We start from the raw sequence: 21665 nt of genomic DNA, 5'->3' as shown, positions 1-21665 counted from the left end.
AAAAGATTAAAACAATATAGGAATGCTATATGGAATATGATTGAATACTTTGATGCATTTGGGATAACTTGGAGAGATAGGACTAATAATAAGATGGAAAACTTACTAGAAAATATGGCAATAAAACTTGATGATATTATATTTGCTGGTGTGTCTAAAATTGAGACTCAAACTAGACCCTTTGTTCCTAATAATATCCAAAATTGGCAAGTATTTGAAGATCACAAGGATATTTTGAGATATTTGAACTATGAAAATATGCTATCAAGATAAGAAATTGATAGTGTAGCCTACATAGAAAATATAAATGGAAAAGATACTATATTTGGGTAGAAAGTTGTGCAATTAAAGACAAACAAAATCCCAAAGGGTTTAGTCATTTTAGAAACTATTTTTGACAACCAAGATAGGTCACAAGTTGATGCTAATAAGTATGATGCTAAATACCTAGAGGAGGTAAATTTGGAAATTGAGGAAACACCTAAGAAGGTATACATTGGTAAGAAATTGCCTCCTAAAAGTAGGCAAGACTTGTTAAATTTGTTAAGGAAATATAGACATTTGTTTCCATGGTCATATGATGACCTTAAAGCTTATAGAGGAGATATTTTTCAGCATGAAATCCCTTTGAAACTAGATGCTAAACCTTTTGGGCAGAAACAAAGGCTAATAAATCAAGCTCTGGCTCCCAAAATGCAAGAGGAATCAATCATGTTAAGGCATGCAGCAATCATAAAGCCTATTAGACACTCGTCTTGGGAATCCAATTTAGTTCCTATTAGGAAGAAAAATGGAGATATAAGATTATGTGTTGACTTCAAGAATCTTAATATATGCTCATTAAAGGATAATTATGGATTGCCAAATATGGAAGCTATGTTGCAAAGGGTCACTGGTTTTGAACTCATGTCCATGATGGATGGATTTTCAGGGTATAATCAAGTGGTTGTCAAGGAATTAGAATAGTTTAAGACTACTTTTAGTAATTCATGGGGCACTTACGTATATGTAAGTATGCCTTTTGGGCTTACTAATGCTGGGGCTGCTTTTCAAAGGGCTATGGATGTGGCTTTTGTTGATAATATTGATAAAATTTTGGTTGTATATTAGGATGATCTAACTACTTATTCCAAGGATGAGAATGACTATTGCATGCATCTAGAGAAGATATTTATTAGGGCCCTTAAGTATGGTATCTATTTGAATCCAAGGAAATGTAATTTTGGTGTTACTAAAGGAAAGTTGTTAGGGCATCTAGTTGGTAAGAATGGAGTGAGGATTGACACTAAAAGGGTAGAAGCAATAGAAAAAATTTAGAAACCCAAAAGTGTTAAAGGGATTTAGTCATCTTTTGGACAAATTAACTTTCTCAAAAGATTTGTGACTAATTTTTCAAAAATTAGTAGGCCTATATCAAGGATTTTCAAGAAAGGGTCTAAGATAAAATGGAATAGTGAGCCTAGTATTGCATTTCAGAAAATCAAGCAAGACATTAAGGATGCTCCTATACTTAGGGCACCTAGTTATGAAAAGCCAATACATATATTTTCTTTTGCTTTATTTCACATTGTTGCTGCAGTGCTATTATAGAAAAATGAGGAAGGTTATAAGCAACCCATTTCATTTTTTAGTAAATCCTTGCAGGCAGTAGAACTCAAGTATGATGTAAATGAAAAATAGGCATATACACTGGTGAAAGGGGTAAAGGCTTTTAGATGTTACTTAATGGGAGCTACTATTATTGCTTTTATTCCTACTGCTACTGTAAAGGATTTTTTTTCACAAAAAGAGGTATTTGGTAGAAGATGTAGATGGATTAATAGAATATAGGAATTTAACATTGATATTCAGATCACTAAACTAGTCAGGGGTCAAGGTTTCACCAAACTAATGGTAGAAGATAATTTAGAGGCCAACCAAATCAATTATCTTGATGATGGTTGCAAGGATAAGCTTTGTGATATGGATACTTCTAACTACTATAGAGATGTGATTTATTACTTGCAGAACATGAAATCCCCACCAAGATTAATAGATAATTAGAAAAGATCTTTGAAGTTGTAGGCTATAAGGTATGTTATAGTGCAAGGGAAACTATGGTCAAGAGATATGGAAGGGTTACTTTTGAAGTGTGTAGATGACATTGAGTCTAAAAGGATCTTAAGAGATATGCATGAAGGTGTATGTGGGGGTCATTATATGGCTAAAACCACTGCTCATGAAATTCTTAGGTCGAGTTTCTGGTGGCCAACACTTTTTACAGATGCTCATGAGTTTGTGAAGATATGTGATGCTTGTCAAAGGTTTAGTGGAAATTTTTTTTTTTTTGGGAATTTACCATTAAGACCTATTGAAGTGCAAGCACCATTTCAATAATGGGGAATTGATTTCATTGGTGAGATTTCAAAAAAGTCCAGTGTTAGACATTCTTGGATTCTAGTGGCTACTGATTACTTCACTAAATGGGTTGAAGCAATTCGTACTAAGAATGTAACAAGTAAAGTAGTGATTAATTTCATTCTAAATAATATTGTGACCAAGTTTGGATGCCCACAGAAGATTATAACTGATAATCCTATGTGTTTTAGGTTTGAGGAATATAAATTTTTTTGTAAGAAGTATGGCATTACAGAATACACATCATCACCTTATCACCCCCAAGGAAATGGTTAGGCATAATCAAGCAATAAGCATATACTAAAAAATATTAAGAGGATTTTAGGAAAAACCAAGAAGGCTTGGGATTAAAAATTTCCATTAGCTCTGTGAGCTGATAGGGTTACTGAGAAAAAGGCCATTGAATGCGCTCCATTTGATTTGGTCTATGGTATACAAGCTAGACTTCCACAAAATAACCTAAAGGAGATGTACAAATTTATTCAAATTTATGAGGATGATATCATTGATGAAATGCACCTCAAGATGGATGACATCATGCATTTAGAAGAAGCAAGAAGAGAGTCTTCTATTCAGAATGCCAAGTTACAATCATAGATAAAGAACTTATATGACAAAAGGGCTATTGAGAGGAAATTTGAAATAGGTAACATGGTATTAATGTGGAATGCTAGAATGGAAGATAAAGGAAAACATGGAAAATTTGACCCAATCTGTCTTGGCCAATACAACATTTGTGATACAAATGGTGAAGACTCTTTTTTTTTGAAGGAGGATTTAACTAGAGGTATTCTTGAATTACTAGTTCATGGACAATTCTTGAAGAGGTACTTTTCCTAAAAGTATCTATATTCCATGAATAGTAGTTTTAGCTTTCCTTGTGTTCTTGTACATTTTGTATATTTTGTAAATCTCTCTATATAGTCTGTTTCCCTCTTTTTGTTGTTTTTCTCTATGTTTTCTAAGGAAGTTTTCATAGGTGTATCAAGTATGTGGTTTTCTCTACCATAGATTCTGAATTCGTGCATGGACTCAAGTAGTCTATCATCCCTAGATAGATCCACTATTGGTCTAATTTTTCACTAGAGTAGAGGAGTTCTAAATTTTTTGGTGAAAATCTTTTAAGTCATGGTATCCTACAGAGTAAGATATCTTTAATTAAAAATTTTCAAATTTTGTGATACCCTAATCATGTCTCGGTCTCTGTGTTGCTTGATTTTTACTAAATTCTCAAGGTTTGTCATCAACATAGTCATTAAAATACCCTAAGTGTGTAAAAACCCTAGGTCATTTTTCAAAATTTTAAAAGGGTGTGTAAAACACCTAAGTTCCTCTCTTTACGATCTTATGATGTTTAGGTTTCCTATAAGAATGAAATGCTTTCTTACTCATGTTTCTATGGTCATGCTTCACTAAGCGATGTAAAGGCATAAGGGAATTTATGCTTTATAGGGATATGGTTGTGTATTTCATAATAGTGGAGCAGTCCACTTTGGCATCCTTCGATCTTACAATTGATCCTTAGGCAAAGAGGCATAAAGGTTTTTTTTGCTTTGAAGATGGTCTTATAGTTCTATAGTGATAAGTTGAGTGGGTGAAAGAAAGGAGTTCATTTAATTATTTTCAGTCATACGTTCTTCTGTTAGGCATATGAGTGTAAAAAGTTTAAGAGTGACCATGTTAGATGGTTTTACGGGAATACAAGTAAAGTGTTGAGTGGATGGGAAAAAAGGTATTGTAGTTTGATCTACACATTCACATTTTGATTGAATACCATAAGAGTGTAAAGGCTTGGGATGGCGTAAAGGATGGCTCATAAGAATACATAAAGTGGTTTTACAGTTCTACGTCTAAGAGAGACTCGTAAGAGTGAAGTAAAGTTTAATTTTGTTTACGTGCCTTTGCTGCTTTGACTCACAAGTAACTATAAAGTAATATTATAAAGAGGAGCATGCTATGTGGGACCTGTTGAGAGATAGGCCCTAATGTGCCTAAAATTAATGATGATGGTGACACTTCACACATGTCAGATGGGCCCAACCCACGTGGTAGATGACATAAGTTTTTCATTTTGCATGTGCCTAAAATCAATGACAATATTCTTCTTCTATTTTCTTAAGATCTAATCTGGGTTGTTCATAAGTGAAAAGAAAAATTTTCATTACGTCTTTATGATTGTAGGGTCACCATATGAATGAAGATTTGTTTCATCCTTTTCTCTATGATTATGAGCTAATTCGAAGCGTATAAGTGTAAAAGAGAGATGGGGGGATGAAAAGAAGGATTTACACTAGTACAAGAAGGGAGAAATGTAAGAATGGGATGAAAATTGTAAAGGCTTTCCAATGTTATGAGGATGAGGTAAGCCATGTAGGCATAAAGAAGAAATAAAGAAAAGATGAAAGGCACTACGATGCCATGGGTAAAGCCTCAAGTGTATGACCGAAGGATGGATGTGTAAAGTGTTACAATGCTCTGAGTAATGAAGTAAGTCTAATAGTGTAAAGAAAATTTTTACAGGTTTCAGTGATACATGTGTATACGAGCGTAAAGGGTAAAGTGAAAGGTGTAACCAATGCTTTACATCGGCATGAGCAATGTGTTGATGTGTAAACACGTAAGGATATGTTAAGGAGGTTTGAGATTCTATGGTAAAAGGGGCTATGTCAGAGCATAAAAGGGATTTCACTGTAGTGTTTAAGGAGCCCTAACACTTCTACACTTGGAGTATAATGAAGCATCACCAGATAGATGTAAAGGCTAGCTAGTTGTATCTCTAAGGTTACAAAGATTGAAGGATTTTTACTCAGCATATAAATAGAAGACCAAAAGTGGAAAAGGGAACAGTTGAGGTGTCATGCCAAGTAAGAAGAAAGGAAAAATTGACCATAGCCAATTAAAATAACACACTAAGAAGTACACTAGGATCGAATTACATGGTTGATATACTTTTTTGACACCTTGCATGAATGGTTTTAAAGCTTGTGCATGCAGAATTTATTAGAAAAGCAAGTAGATTGCATGACTAAACCATAAAGATTTGATTGAATGTCAGAATATTTTCCATTTCGAAGAGCTCATGTTTTCTATTCTAAAATTCTCTAGGCATTCATAGCTTTGTGATTTCTATGTTACTGCTATGAGAGTTTAAGATATAATTTGCAGAATGGCTGACATGGAAGTTGAAGAGGTTTGTATGGAAGAAGTAGAGGTTGAAGATGAGGGGGATGATGTTGTAGAGGTTATAGCTGAATGAAAAAAGATGAAGGGTGTTGTAAAAATAGAGAAGAAATGAAGGGTCATGAAGCCAAACAAGTACACAGAAGATAGGTTAAAAATTCTTCCAGGGTCATCCAACGCAATTTTAGTGAATGACCATATTTTCAAAGATCCTTACTTCCTTTTCAGGGATGTGAAATGCCCTATGATTGATAGGTTTAATCTATTTTCATATTTCTACCAAAATAGAACTAAAAACTTACTAGTCTACAACCCATCAAACAGGAACATGGAAAAATTAATATTCCCAGCTCAGTATTTGTTGATGTGGACTTGTTAAAGGCACTGATAAATTCTTATGATCCAGTCACCAGGACATTCCACAAGCATAATGGGAGTTTTTTATGCACACCTGATAGGACTTCTTTCAGAGAAGCTTATGGTTTGGAGGCACAAATGGATGTGCCCATAAAAATTGTAGATTTACAAGGAAAATTTGGGAGGAATAAGACCTATTTTATGAAAAATGTGATGCTACCCCATATCCCTTACAATGTTAAAAAGGTAGGGCTGATTCCAAAGAAGGTAGAGGATCACTTGACATTGAGAAAATTCAAAAATTATGTCAAGAATATAGTATATGGGCTACACAAAGTTCTGGGAAGTGGTGGTGTAGAGGATTGTGTCTATCGTTCCTTATTTTTGATGGCATGTGACATACAATACCCTTTCAACAACAAAGAATATGATTATGTGGCATTCATCATGGACAACATGCACCATACAGTTGTGAATGCTAAGAAGGGAGAGATGAAGGACTTCAAATTCTACCATTACTCATCACTGATGCACTTGATCCTATATGAGAACATTGATTACATCATCCATGACCTCATTGATCAAACCTCCAACAAATTTGGTGAGTTACCTATGCAACTATGGACTTGCATTTGGGATAAGAACTTTCATTATTCAAATGCAAATGTATTTTTCAATTTGTTTAGTTCTTTGATTATGAGGTTGGTGGACCATACTTTCTTTAGGGCCCCAAATGTTTTAAAGACATCGTGTATAACTTTTTTGGATGAGAAAACTAAATTAGATCACAACTGGGGTGGGGACATTTTTTTTAAGGAGTGCACATTTATGAGAGTATATGCATGCCCATAGCCTCCTCACATTTTTCCCAAATATTTACCCCCTAGGTTGGCTATTATTGAATTATTTTGGCAATATCTATTAATGAACAAATAGATGATCCCTCCTTCTCTACACAAACCCACATTTGTTTGTAGAAGTTTCAAGGTAGGAGATTTGTAAATTGGGGAAAATGCATATGAAGAGTTGAATGAATACCTAGTTCATACAATTTTACTACTAGGCCTTATAGTATGTATGATCTAGAGAATTACATCACAAATGAGGATAAAGCCATCAGGGGTTACATTCTACCTCCTAGCAAGCCAATCCCTATAGAAGATTTGGTTGCTAACATAGTAGCAATAGGGGAAGCTGATGAGCTACTAGGAAAATATTGTGAAATAAGGAAGGTGGAGGAGGCCTTAAAAAGGAGCAACCCTAAATTCAAAGGTTTCTATATAAAAATTCCATTCCCTGGTAACTTGAGAAAGATGGTAGAAAATTCTGATTATATCATGTCTCAAATGTGAAATGAGCCAAAGGGAGAGGAGGCCACTGTGAATAGAGAATCCCCTGAGGTAGATGTGCAATTGGAGGTTGATGTTTAGGAGGAGTAGCCATCATCTTCAACTTGGGTGTCAAAAGGAAACAAGAGCCAAAAAATAATGCATATCCTAGAGAGGGTGGTGAGTAGGGCTCTACAAGTAATGCCAGGAAATGACCAATATTTTTCTTACATTAGGAAAAATTACTTGCATCAAAGGGAAATAGAGCTAGGAAGAGCCTCTAATGATTTACAAATTGCAGCTTCTAGGTTGGATGATAGACTCATCCAATCTAAAAAATTTATGGAGGATGATGATTTCATTAAATCATCAAAATTTAAAAGTTTTCAGTATAAAATAAAGCAAAACAAACTCACATTAAGCCTCATGCCAGGAGAAGATCCTAAGAAGAATAAAGAATTGGTGGATAAATTTTTAGTTTATGATCTAGATTTTGAAACAATGATCCCTATAGAAGCCAGGGAGTTGGTGCATAGGAGTGTTATGATTTTGGTACCAAATTAGGATATTGAGAGAGCTTTTGTTCTTTATCAAATTTGGAGACAAGATAAAGAAATCAGCTATGAAGCCAATAGCAGTGAAGGACTAAAGAGGGGGTCAAGATTAAATATAGACACAAAGAAGCTAGTAGTATAGAGTGTTGCCCTAGACACCAAAAAACCTAAAATGATGGACATACGGGGGACTGCACAAGGCAACATGATTATGTGGACACTAGACAATACCACTGGAAAATAGATCTCTAGCCTACTCAAACACTTTGCACTCATGAATGAGGCAAAGGTAGATCAAATTGAGGATAGGCTACCTACTACATATAATGAATGTTTAGATGTCAAAAAACTATATCAAGAAAAGCTCAAAGTGAGCTATTTGCAAAAGCAAAGGATAGAGGAGTTGGAAGGGAAAATTAAAAGCTTAGAAGTAGAAGTGGAATCCCTAAGAGACCAACTTAAGATTGTAGTTGAGGTAGAACATGCACCTGGACATGTGGAAGAGGTGAAGCACACTATGGAAGTAGAAGCCCAAATAGAAAATATACCTATAGGGGTGACAAGCTAGTGCCTATGGTTAATGTGGAAGCAGAGGTTCCCCAATATAACAATGCAACAAAGAAGACTATTATGATGAATGTGCTAAGTCACAGGATAAGCATCTTGAAGAGAATCTATGAAGATGCATATAATGCATTCATCAACTTACAATCTGCATAATAGATGTGCAAAGAAGCAGTAGCATGGCTTGATCCAATTTTCCAACAATGGGGACCTTACATGTAGTTCTTTGATAGGTTAATACCATTGCTAGCCAAGAAGCTAGACCTTCCTGATATGGTTATTTTTGTTAAAGAGGGCATGGAAAAAGTAAAGGATTTACTATAGTTCTTCACAAGGAAATTGGAAAAAATTCAAAATAAGATGAAAGTGCTAACTAATGGTTTTCATTCTTTAATTCTTTCTATTCTTGATTCTGACAACCAAGTAAAGGATTTAAATGAATGGTCTAATTCTTTTGACCATAATTTAGACTTGCCATCAGTGGCATCCATTTTTGAAGGTGATATGGATGAGTTCACTTTTAATGAGCTCATTGATACTCTATTCAAAATTGAATCTAAGATAAATAGATTTATCATGGAGGGGAAAGTGATTATAGATGCCAGGTGGTAGAAGTCTATTGGTGAATTAACAATAGCCAAAGCATGCAAGTGGCCAACCAAGAGACAACTTATTGTACGGGAAGCAATCGCAAAAATAAAGGCTTTACCAATAGGGGGTGTAGACACCTAAAAATCCTTTAGAAAATAAAATATTTTTATTTTCTTAAAAAAGTCCCTGATGACATCATCATTAATTAATTAATTAATTAATTAATTTTATATGCCATTAAATCCCTTTATCTTAATTAAAAATATTTAATTAAGGAGTCCCTCCCAAAAATGTTTAAATCTTATTTAAACATTATTTCCTTATTTATTAATTATTTAATTAATAAATTGACCAAAAATCCCAAAATAAATAAATAATTTATTTTTTGCCCAAAACTTGGCCAATTTCCTTAAGACTTGCTAACCCAAGCCAAAGTTAACAAATATCTCCTCCTTCACCCACCCTCATTTATTGCCATCCACTTTCCCATCTCTAACAAGCCTAATCTAATCTTAACCCAAGCCTAATCCAAGCATTAATCATTTGCACATTCCTAAGTCAAGCTTAAGACTTTCTTAATCCAACCCAAGTCAAAATATCTCAACTCTCTCACAAATATCCCAACCGTAAAACTTTATGAATCTCACAAAGCCATAAATGACTCTTACAAGCCCATTCATTGCTCTTACAAGCCATTATGAGGGTCTTTATGAGCTTTGAGCCTCCTTTTTTGACCCCTCAACCCCTCTTGCTCTAACCAATGACCCTGTGACATGTGTCACTCCTTGATTGGCGGTAAGGAAGCACAATCCATGTGCTCTCCTCTCATTCAATCTGAGCCCTCCATAAGCTTTCTCCTTTCCTTCCATCTTAGCCCTCCATCCCTCAAGCCTCTTGCCTATAAATTGGATCCTTCCCCTTTGCAAAAACAACACAATCTAGAAAGTAAAGCCATAATGCCATTTTGAGAAGCCATTTTTTTACATCAAATCCATTCACAAAAATCTATCAAAAATCCTCCATTGAAGCCCATTTGAGCATTTGAGCATACATACATAATCAAGCCATCTTAGCTATTAGACACACCTCTACATCAAGTGATCATCCTCATTGAGAGAGCCTATCCATGGCTCATATTCTCATTTGAGGACTTCACTTTGGCTCTCATGAAGTTATGTTAAATTAGTATGCAAATGCTTTTTGATTGTTTTAATTTAGTGTTTCTAACATACTAAAGTAGCATATACATTTTGGCACACCCGGTGGGACCTCGCATGGGTCATCTTCATTAGCTTTTTTAGTCAAGTTTTGTATGTCATTTGCTAATTTTGGCTATTTTTTCTTGTTTTTGTGATTGGTAGGATTATATAAATTGGTTTTGCAGGTCCACATGAGCATGAAGAAGACAAAGGAACTCATAGTCTATCTCATAGTGTTTGCAGATTTTTCAAGCTTATAGGTAGACGGAGCACTTGGAATTCTTCTTCCTCTTCTTGTCTATATTCTTCTTCTATTCCATCTACTTCTTCTTCTTCTTCTTGAGGGAACTTGGCCTTTTCTTTTAAGGAAGAAAAATCATACACACTTTTTTTTAAGTGCTTAAAATGAACTCCCAAATCATACTTAAATCCATTAAAAACTAAAAATTTGCCAAAAAAAAAAATCTTTTAATAAGTGAAACTAAACCAATCCAATCATTTTCATCCTTGCAACATCAAAGTTTTAGATGCATTCATGCAAAGTTAGGAACACTTCATTTTTGGAAATTTAAAAAGAACTTCAAGTTTCCTTTTCAAAAGGTTCAAAATCAATACTAAGTGCACACTAAAGTCTAAATCAAACTCAAAGCATCAATCAAGGATAAAATGAACCTCATTTGCAAATATTTTAAAGTTCTTTTAAAAATCTCATGAAAACTAAGAGTCCATATTCAATTGCACCATTCAACACATATCTCCCTTAGAGTGCTCCTACAGTGGAGGCACCATAGCCATCACCCATTAATTTAGAATGGGAAGCCATGTAGATAGCTTTGAAGAACATCCAGGAGGGAAATGACCCAAAAACCTTCAAGTTTGAGAATGTGTGTCCTTAGCCATTTGACAAAGCCATTACCATGACACCATTTCCCAAACACTTTAAGATACCAAAGTTTGACAAATTTAGAGGAAAAGGAGACCTTGTCACACATATCAAAGACTCTTCCCCAAAAGTTTGGCTGGACTAGCTCTTGAATGGGTTTATAGAATCCCATATGGCACAATCAAAAACTTTGCTGAATTGTCTAAGGAATTTGTAGCCCAATATGCCCATCTTGTTGTTACAGAATTATCAGTGGCTGATCTTGCCCACACCAAGCAAAAAGGTGGAGAAAGTCTTGGTGAATATCTGCAAAGATGGCAAACCCTTACCACCTGCATATATTGCACCCTGCTAGAGTGTCATTTTCTGAAAATGTTTATTGATAATGCCCATCCCAGCTTAGCTCACCACATGACCATGAACTATTTGCAGACCTACAAAGATATCAAAGAAAAAGGAATGATCCTTGAGCAAGGACTGATTAAAGATGGTGTGGTCAAGATTTACAATGAAGCCAACAAAAATCAAACACATTCAAATGACAAGTCTAGGTATTGGAACAAAAACAAGCACATTGCAATAGATGGGGTCACTGACACCAGACATGTGAATATTGTTGGTCCTTCCCAAAATTAGACCAACCCATCTTATCAACCAAACAATCAACAAGCTATCAACAACCAACAGCAGAATCAGCAAAGCTTTCAAAGCCACAATCTAAAGCCCAACTTTCAAGGGTCTAACAATCAAGCTAATGCCATCAATGTAGTTGTAGGATGAAAGCTCAAGTTCCAACCTGCACCTCAAAACTATACACCCCTTGGTGAGCCATTGGATGTAGTTTTTGAGAAATTAGTCAAGGAAAACCTCATCAAATTTCCTCCTACCCAAAAAATCAACCTAGGCCAATCCAAAGCTGCATGGTATAGAGACAATGAGTATTGCAAGTTTCGTAGGGTGAAAGGGCAGACCACCCTAAGATGCATGAAGCTGAAAGATTATGTGCAGGACCTCATTGATTGGAAAGAAATCATAGTTGGAGCACAAACCTCTCCCAATGTAGGCTTGTAGATCTATCAAAATTCTTTTCCTCCTCACAACAACCAAAATCCTAGAAAAGCACCCATCCAAAACAACAACAACAACACCAAAAACTGCAAACCAAACCAATAGCATGGGAAGAACAATGAGCACACTTCATCCTACATAGACTATGGTAGCCTCATAGGTTGTATATTTGAGAAAGAGCCTTCTATCAATGTTATCAATATCCAAGGCCCAAACAATGAGTGTGTAGTCACCACTCGAAGAGTGTGATTGAACATCACAACCCCATCAGTCCCATCAGCACTATCAACCCCAACAACATCATCAGCTCCATCAAAAAGCTAGTACACTATCTTGGGACACCTTGGGAACATGCCATCCCAAATCTCCATTTTAGACCTTATCTGCACTAGTCCTGTGTACGAAGACATCCTTGATAGTGCTCTCATAGAATCCCATGTCCCTTTGGATATCAATGTGACTAATTTTTGTAATCTTGTTGGACAGCTTTCATCCTAATGTGCCTTCTCATTCAAGCCCACTGACATACTTGTGGTCGAGCCAGATCACACCCTTCCACTTCAGATAGCCATTATGGTATCCAAATTCACCATAAAAAGAGTAATGATAGATAATGGATCAGCCTTGAATATTTGCACCCTAAAATTCATAAAACAAGCTGGGTATACTAAGGTAGATATCATCAATGAGGTTATCACCGTTAAAGCTTATGATAATCTAGAGAGAACCACAGAGGGAACAGTTTTGCTACCCATCAAGGTTGGGTTGGTCATCTAGGAAACAATTTTCCATGTTGTTGATCTGAACCTACCATTTACCATCCTCCTTGGACACCCATGGATCCATGCCATGAAGGCCGTTCCATCCACATATCATCAGTGCCTCAAATTTCCACATCAGGGCACTGAAGTGACCATCCATGCCGATCTAGAACCCTTTGCTTATTGCAATGCAGTTGAAGTCTCATATACAAACCATTGCTCTAGCATCAAAATTGGCCAATCCATCGCCAGTTCATCCAACACCTATAATGACCCAGAAACCATCCTCGCCTCCACCCTATCTACCCTAAATATCAACAAAAAAAGGTTGTGGAGAGTATAGCCTATCTGATGCATTTGCAGTTGGTGCATTGCCACTTGATCCACACACCCATGGATGACCCACATATCATAGAGCGAAGGAGAATCCACCTCCTCAATACACACAGCTTAACCCAACAACCTTTGTATCCCCAAGAATCCCTCTTCATGAGGAGCTCACTCTGGATATCAACAATTGGTTACATAAGGATGCACCTCAAAGAAATCAAGCATACCTTGATCACTTCAGCTAGAAGTATCCCCAAGCACATAAGCTCATCACTGAAAAATGGAACTATCAAGGTGGTGGTCTAGGACTAGAGGAAAGAGGAATGCAGTGTCCCATTGAAGCCCACAAATGAGAAAAGAAGTTACGTCTAGGCTTTGGCATACCCATGATTGGGGGCACCAATACAAATGGTCATGCCTTTTTGAACATCCACCGTGACCTTGTAGAAATTGAAGACATTCTAGAGGAAGTTGAATAGAGAGCCTACGATGATATCCTAGACCAAATCTCCCTGGGAGACTCTATTCTCCAAGAACTATCCATCCATTTCATCGACCTACCACTCGCTCACCCTGAACTCATAGATTGGGACCAACCAAGTGTCATACACATTGATGAGTTCACATCAGCGAAAGCACTTCTAAGATTCATGGTAGCTGAAACTCCTCACAAGCAAACAAAGCTAGATTCTACCTATATCTATAAGCTAGATCTCAAGGAGTATTTTGGAGAAAATCCCCAACCTAGTTTTGATACACCCAAAACTAAAACTAAGGCGAATCTGAGACTAGCTCAGGTAGTGAAGAGAGCCCCTTAGTGAAAAAATATAGAGTCATAAGTAGAATAGGAGGATTTAGCATTGCCTCCTCAAGATAATTGACTAGAGGTGTCTTCTATTCTAATTGAGGATACTAGAGAAGTCAACATCGGTTCTTTAGAGATCCCCAAACTTGTTCACATTGTTGCATCCCCATCGCAAGATCAAGCTGATCTCCTCTTTGAGGTCTTAAGAGAGAACATTGGCCGATTTGCATGGTCATATCAGGACATGCTAGGACTTGATCCAAAGCTTGTAGTTCATCATCTTGCAGTTGATCCAAAGATCAGGCCCGTCAGACAAAAGCTTAGAAAAATGCACCCCAAGGTGGCATTACTAGTCAAAGCTGAATTAGAAAGAATGTTAGCTGCTAAGGTTATCCAACCTATAGACTACTTAGAGTGGATCTCCAACATGGTCCCCATAAATAAGCCTTCTGGTGACATCAGAATCTACACTGATTTTAGAGATCTTAACAAAGCTTGTCCAAAAGATGATTTTCCCTTACACAAAATAGATATGATTGTAGACCTTATAGCTGGACATGAAATTCTATCCGTTATGGATGGATTTTTTGGGTATAATTAAATCAAGATTGCAGAAGAGGATCAGCATAAGATAGGATTCACTACCCCTTGGGAACCTTTTTCTACAACATGATGCCTTTTGGCCTAAAGAATGCTGGGGCTACCTATCAAAGAGCTATGACAGCCATTTTCCATGATCTTATCCATAGCATTTTGGAGGATTATGTGGATGATATCTTGGTTAAATCTCACACCTTCATGGATCATCTTGCTAACCTAGAGAAAGTCTTTGATAGGTTAGCCAAATATCATCTCATGCTGAATCCCACAAAATGTGTCTTTGGGGTCACATTTGGCAAGCTTCTAGGCTTTATAGTTTCTAAACAAGGTATAGAGATCGATCCCAAGAAGGTCAAGGCTATCTTAGACATGCCTCCTCCCCAGACACTATGATAGCTTTGTACTATTTAGGGAAAGCTTCAATCCATCCGACGCTTCATCTCCCAGCTTGCAGATAAGTGTACACCATTTGTACATCTACTAAAGAAAGATGAGAACTACAAGTGGGATTCTTTATGTCAACGCAACTTCGATCAGCTAAAGCAGTATCTCACCAATCCCCTTATCTTGGTTCCACTAGTTCCTGGTTGTCCCTTCATCTTGTACATATCAGCAATGCCTATTGCTCTAGGGGCACTTCTAGCATAGCACGATGACTACGACAAAGAAAGAGCCATCTACTATATTAGTAGAACCCTAGTTGGTTATGAACTCAATTACACTCCTATGGAAAAAGCTTGTTTGGCAGTTGTTTTCTCAACTCAAAAGCTTCACCACTACATGCTAAGTCATACTATCTAGCTAGTATCCAAAATTGATCCTCTCAAGTATATGCTCTCTAGAATAGCACTTACAGGCCATTTGGCCAAATGTGTTATGCTCCTTAGCAAATTTGACATCCAGCATGTGGATAGAAAGGCAATCAAAGGGCAAGCTATAGCAGATCACCTAGTTGATGCACCTCTAGTAGATGCATATCCTTTGATCATAGAATTTCCAGATGAACATATCTATCTAATTGAAGAATAGCGCCCATGGAAACTTTATTTTGATGGCTCATAAACTACAATTCCCTAGCACCAATAATATAGCCTAATATGAGGCTCTCATAGCAGGATTAAAGATAGCTCTAGAATGGAACATCACTAAGTTAAAAATCTTTGGTGATTCTCAGCTCATCATCAAGAAAGTCCTAAATGAATATCAAACCAAAGATGAAAAGCTATTACCCTACAAAGAGCTAGTTGATCAGCTAACCTAGAATTTTACAAAGCTTTAGTTTATACAAGTGCCTCGAATGCAGAACAAAGTAGCAGACACTATGGCTACTATCGGCTCACTCTTGGAAATTCCCCAAGTGGCTACACAGTATGAGTTTTTAGTCAAGAAGCTCCTCATACCCACTTATGTGAATGAGGATTTAGATGGTGTTTGCATCTTGGTTGGTCCTCAATCCCCTTGGTACCATGAAATCCCCACTTACCTTAAAGATGGTATCATATCCCCTCACCTTACACAAACCCAATGCCAAAACCTCATCCAAAAATCATCCCGCTATGTCATCATAGCCAATACCCTATATTGTCAAGGTTATCACGATACTCTCTCTAGGTGTTTAGACCAAAATGAGGCTCCGATGGCATTAAAAGTACACTCCAGAGTTTGCAGTGCCCATCACGAGTGGTGTTGTCCTAGCATGATAAATCATTAGATTTGGCTACTATTGGCCTACCATCGAAGAAGACTCCTATGAATTTGTCAGAAAATGTCTCCCATGTTAGCAGCATGCCAATCTTGTGCATGCTTCAGCATAAGATCTACAGCCTATTGCACCACCTTGTCCCTTTGCATGTTGGGGCCTTGATCTAGTTGGAACTATCACACCTCTCTCATCTGATGGACATAAATGGATAATAATAGCTACAAACTATTTTACTAAATGGGTGGAAGCAATCCCCCTAGTCTCAGCTACAGGAGTTCAGGTCTCCAAGTTCATCTTGTACCACATTGTTTGCTGCTTCGGCATCCCATCCACCATCTTCATCAACCATGGAGCTAACTTTGAAAATCTCAACATGGAAGAATTATGCACTTCCCTCCACATCCATCACTGCTTTTCTAGCCCATATTCCCACAAGGTAACGGCCAGGCAGAGGCAACTAACAAAACCCTCCTCAAAATCCTAAAGAAAGTTGTCAATGATTCTGGCTGCAATTGGCACCTACAAATAAATCTAGCCCTATGGGCCTATCAAACCTTATTTTTCACATCCACAGGCACAACTCCATACTCCCTAGTCTATGGTGCCAAAGTAGTACTACCCATAGAGGTTGAACTTCCCTCCTTGTGCATATCCTTACGAGGGAAAATATCAGATGAAGAATACAAAGTAGCTCGGCTCACCCAGCTAGATCTCCTAGATGAGACGTGACAACATGCTTATGATCACCTCATAGTCTATCAATATGGTCTCAAAAGGAACTTCAATAAGAAGGTGTTTCCTTGACACTTTCAGCTGGGCGACATGGTCCTTAAAGAAAATATGAAAGTTCAAGCCGATCGAGAAAAGAAACGCAAGTTTGAACCTACATGGCTTGGTCCTTATGTTGTCACTACCTCCTTTGGCTCTGGAGCCTATCAGCTATCTACACTGGAAGGAAAAATCTTGAATGATCCTACTAACATCATTCATCTCAAGAAGTTCTATGCTTGAAGATCCTTGGTATACCCAGCTTTTGAAAAATACAAAAAAAAATAGTAAAGAGAAATAAGCATCCAATGGTGAAAACTTGGCAATTCAAGTGCCTTGGATAGGTACCTTGGTGAAAACCTAGTAATTCAGGTGCCTTGTGTACTAAGACTAATCCATTATCTATCACTATCCTATCCCTCATCCATCCACTCACCATCCCATAAAACACCTCCTTGTTCCGTTGGTGTTCCAACCAAATATCCAACATCTAATGAAGCTTGTAAATACCTCTTGTATAGCTTGTAAATCTTATACCAAAGCTTGTATCATACTATGTAAATCTTGTATCATCCCTTGTATCATAGCTTGTATATCCAAATCTTGTCCAAAACTTGTACCATATTCCAGCTTGTAAATAATCTTGTATCCTAGTTTGTAACCTATCACATGCACAAAAAGAATCCTATTTTCCTTAAGCTTTTCACAAAACCATCAAATTATCCAACTATCCATCCCACACACTCTAAAACATTTCCATCTCACAAAACCCAAACATGAACAACCTTTTACATTTGTAACATATCTTGGTCTGTCAGCTTGTACATCCTCTTTAGCTTAGTACCATTGTATCTATCCAACTTTTGTGTTAGTTCATCCTTGATCAGCATCTTGCACACATCGCACAACCCTTGGTTAGCTATTCTAATGCATCCTTTAGCTAGATCTCCTATCACCAAAGTGTTATCCTTCTTAGTTCAGCTTGCTAGATGCATCACTCATCCAGTTCCATCAGCTTAGGTGCTCTTCAATAGATCCTTGTAGGATATAGTTTTCCTTATGTATAATCTTGGTCTGTTAGTACCTCGTCTTACCCATCTTGTTGGCAAATGGTTCTCTTTTGGATTTTTGCTTTATTTTGATTTGGAATCTTCCCTTTGGGTCTTGAAGTATCTTTTCCAAGCAATCTTTTTGTTCCCTCCTCAAGGTTGCCACGATCTTCCATATCATGGTATACTGTGAATGGGGCAATCTGAGCATAAGGTTTTGATCAGGTCTTTTGTTTGTTTTTCTTTTCTACTTGTGGGTTACCCAGTGTCAGTTGCACGCTGCTTCCTCTGGGATTCATGTGTGCTACTGGGGTAATCCTTGCATGTTTTTTTTGAGTCAAGTCCATTAGTCCTCTGGATATTTTGTGAAAAGGCCTTGATGTTCTTGGTAACATTGGCAATTAACCAATAGTCCTATAGCAAATCTAGTGCTCAACTACACGGTGGTACTTCTCTTTGAAGTATCCCCCTGCTCAAAAAGCTTCAATGGAATCCTTTCATCTCCATTATTCCCCATCCATATCTAGCATCTGTCTCTCCTACCCCATCTTATGCATTAGTATCTCTTTGAATCAATCATCACTCTTAGCTTTAGGGATCCACAATCCTAGTCTTAGGATCCACCAATCAAATCAATCCACCAAGCCTCCTCTTTCAAGATCCACAATCCTAGTCCTAGGGATCTCCAAAACCCATCTCTCGCCAATCTAGCTCTTTGAAATCTTGTTGCATTAGCTTTATCATCCCATCATCCATCTCCCTATCTTGGATTCCTTTTTATAGTGCTTTGCTCTTTCATCCTCCCCCCAATCCTGAAAGTCTTAAGCTTATTTACTCTTGTGCCGCTGATTTTTCCCTTTATCATTCTCCCATAGTAAGAGTTTGAGCTAGCTAAACCTCTTCTCTTAAGCCACTCTTCGTCCTCCCACCCACCAAGATTCTTGTACTTTTCAAGAAGCCATCGAGCCTCGCTTTCTCTCCCCATTGCCTTCTTGAGGGGGCATCTCGCAGTCTGTTCTCTCCTCTTCTGCTCTAGCCTTGGGCATCTTATTTTCTTATCTTTGATGCCATGCCACTTGTGGGATCACATCAAAGAGGGGCAAAATGTAGACACCTAAAAATTCTTTAGAAAATAAAATATTTTTATTTTTTGAAAAAAGTTCTTGATGACATCATCATTTATTAATTAATTAATTTTGTATGCCATTAAATCCCTTTATCTTAATTAAAAATATTTATTTAAGGAATCCCTCCCAAAAATGTTTAAATCTTATTTAAAAATTATTTCCTTATTTATTAACTATTTAATTAATAAATTGACCAAAAATCTCAAAATAAATAAATAATTTATTTTTTGCCCAAAACTTGGCCAATTTCTTTAAGACTTGCTAACCCAAGCCAAAGTTAACAAATATCTCCTCCTTCACCCACCCTCATTTATTGCCATCCACTTGCCCGTCTCTAACAAGCTTAATCTAATCTTAACCCAAGCCTAATCCAAGCCTTAATCATTTGCACATTCCTAAGTCAAGATTAAGACTTTCTTAATCCAACTCAAGTCAAAATATCTCAACTCTCTCACAAATATCCCAACCGTAAAACTTTATGAAGCCCACAAAGCCATAAATGACTCTTACAAGCCCATTCATTGCTCTTACAAGCCATTATGAGGGCCTTTATGAGCTTTGAGCCTCTTTTGTTGACCCCTCAACCCCTCTTGCTCTAACCCATGACCCTATGACATGTGTCACTCCCTGATTGGCTATAAGGAAGCACAATCCATGTGCTCTCCTCTCATTCAATCTGAGCCCTCCATAATCTTTCTCCTTTCCTTCCATCTTAGCCCTCCATCCCTCAAGCCTCTTGCCTATAAATTGGATCCTTCCCCTTTGCAAAAACAACATAATCTAGAAAGTAAAGCCATAATGCCATTTTGAGAAGCCATTTTTTTACATCAAATCCATTCACAAAAATCTATCAAAAATCCTCCATTGAAGCCCATTTGAGCATTTGAGTATACATACATAATCAAGCCATCCTAGCTATTAGACACACCTCTACATCAAGTGATCATCCTTATTGAGAGAGCCTATCCATGGCTCATATTCTCATTTGAGGACTTCACTTTGTCTCTCATGAAGTTATGTTAAATTAGTATGCAAATGTTTTTTAATTGTTTTAATTTAGTTTTTCTAACATACTAAAGTAACATATATAGGGGGTAGTAAAAGAAAAGACAAAATTAAAGATTTGATTCTCCAGTTGTCATTTGCAACTATTTTTTTTGTTTCTTTTTGAATTAAGGTGTCATGGATATTTTGAAAAGGGTTGTTGTATTTCTTGTTGTAAAAGGGCACCTGTCCATCACATTTGCCCTTTTCTTGTTGCAACTCATGCTTATATAAATGAGTTTTCAAGGCATTGTGATGGTCTGAATGCTTGTATATTTTTCAACTTTCAAAAAAAATATAGTCAGTCTAGTCATATGTAGTTGTCTTGAGTTTCTTTCAATATTGTACTCTCTGATGATATAAAGAAATGATAGAATCAACAAGATATTCTGGCCTTTTCATTGAGTTTCTATTGGTTATTGTATTAGTCATCTAAAATTATAATGCAAAAGGGTATTTACACTTGATTTTCGTCACCAATTTCGGTCTCCATTTCATGAGTTTGTTAATTTTGAGATTATTTGAATTTAAGGTTCAATTGATTTAATGTAGTCTGGATGGCTTGTATATTGGTTTTTATTGTTGCTTTTAATTCAAGGGATTATGTAAATGCTTCAGTAAATTAGTAGAGTTCATGAGTTTATGAAAAGGATATTTCATAAGAATAGAAAGGGGTGATTATAGTTGATAAATTCATTTACAAGTTATTTGAACCAGATCTCCTACCAATAGTTGACACTTTTCCCCCATGGATAAGGCATTGATCACATTAATTATAAATGATTGAGAGTAGATTCTACCTCTACATGTCAAATCAATTATAATTTCAAAATCATTTTCATTCCATTTTTTTCAAGGTTTTAATGCTGGTCAACACTCATTTATATCTTATTTCTAAGTCTTAGGTAGCTGCTATATCTAGAAATATTTGTGAACTTAAGGAGAATTGTGACCAAATATGCTAATGAGGAATGTGTATAAATAAGAGAATATCAAGAAATGGATAAATTGTGTATATGTCTGTGATAGAAGATGAGAATTAGAATGAAACTAAATTAATTCCCATACAACAATATCCTCATGAATCATCCCCTAGGTACACCCACCTTGGTCTTGCAGAACCTAAAGAGTAGAAAACCGTTCTTTGTTTTGTTTAAGTTAGGTCCAAGTGGTTTGCACATGTAATTGTTGATAGGAAGTAGCTAATCCTTAGAATATCTGAGTATTATCATTCTAGTATTGGGAATTTTGTTTTTTAGTAGTTTTAAACACTAACATATTGATTGAAAAGAAAATCGTGTGAGCAAATTTGAAGGATGGTTAGGTATCCTTGTGGAGTAGCAAAGTAATATTCAATT

The sequence above is a fragment of the Cupressus sempervirens genome, chromosome 4 (assembly GCF_028749045.1).
Source record: "Cupressus sempervirens isolate cs-2001-9-10 chromosome 4, ASM2874904v1, whole genome shotgun sequence".
NCBI classification, from domain to species: Eukaryota; Viridiplantae; Streptophyta; class Pinopsida; order Cupressales; family Cupressaceae; genus Cupressus; species Cupressus sempervirens.
Note: the sequence above shows the minus strand (reverse complement) of the source record.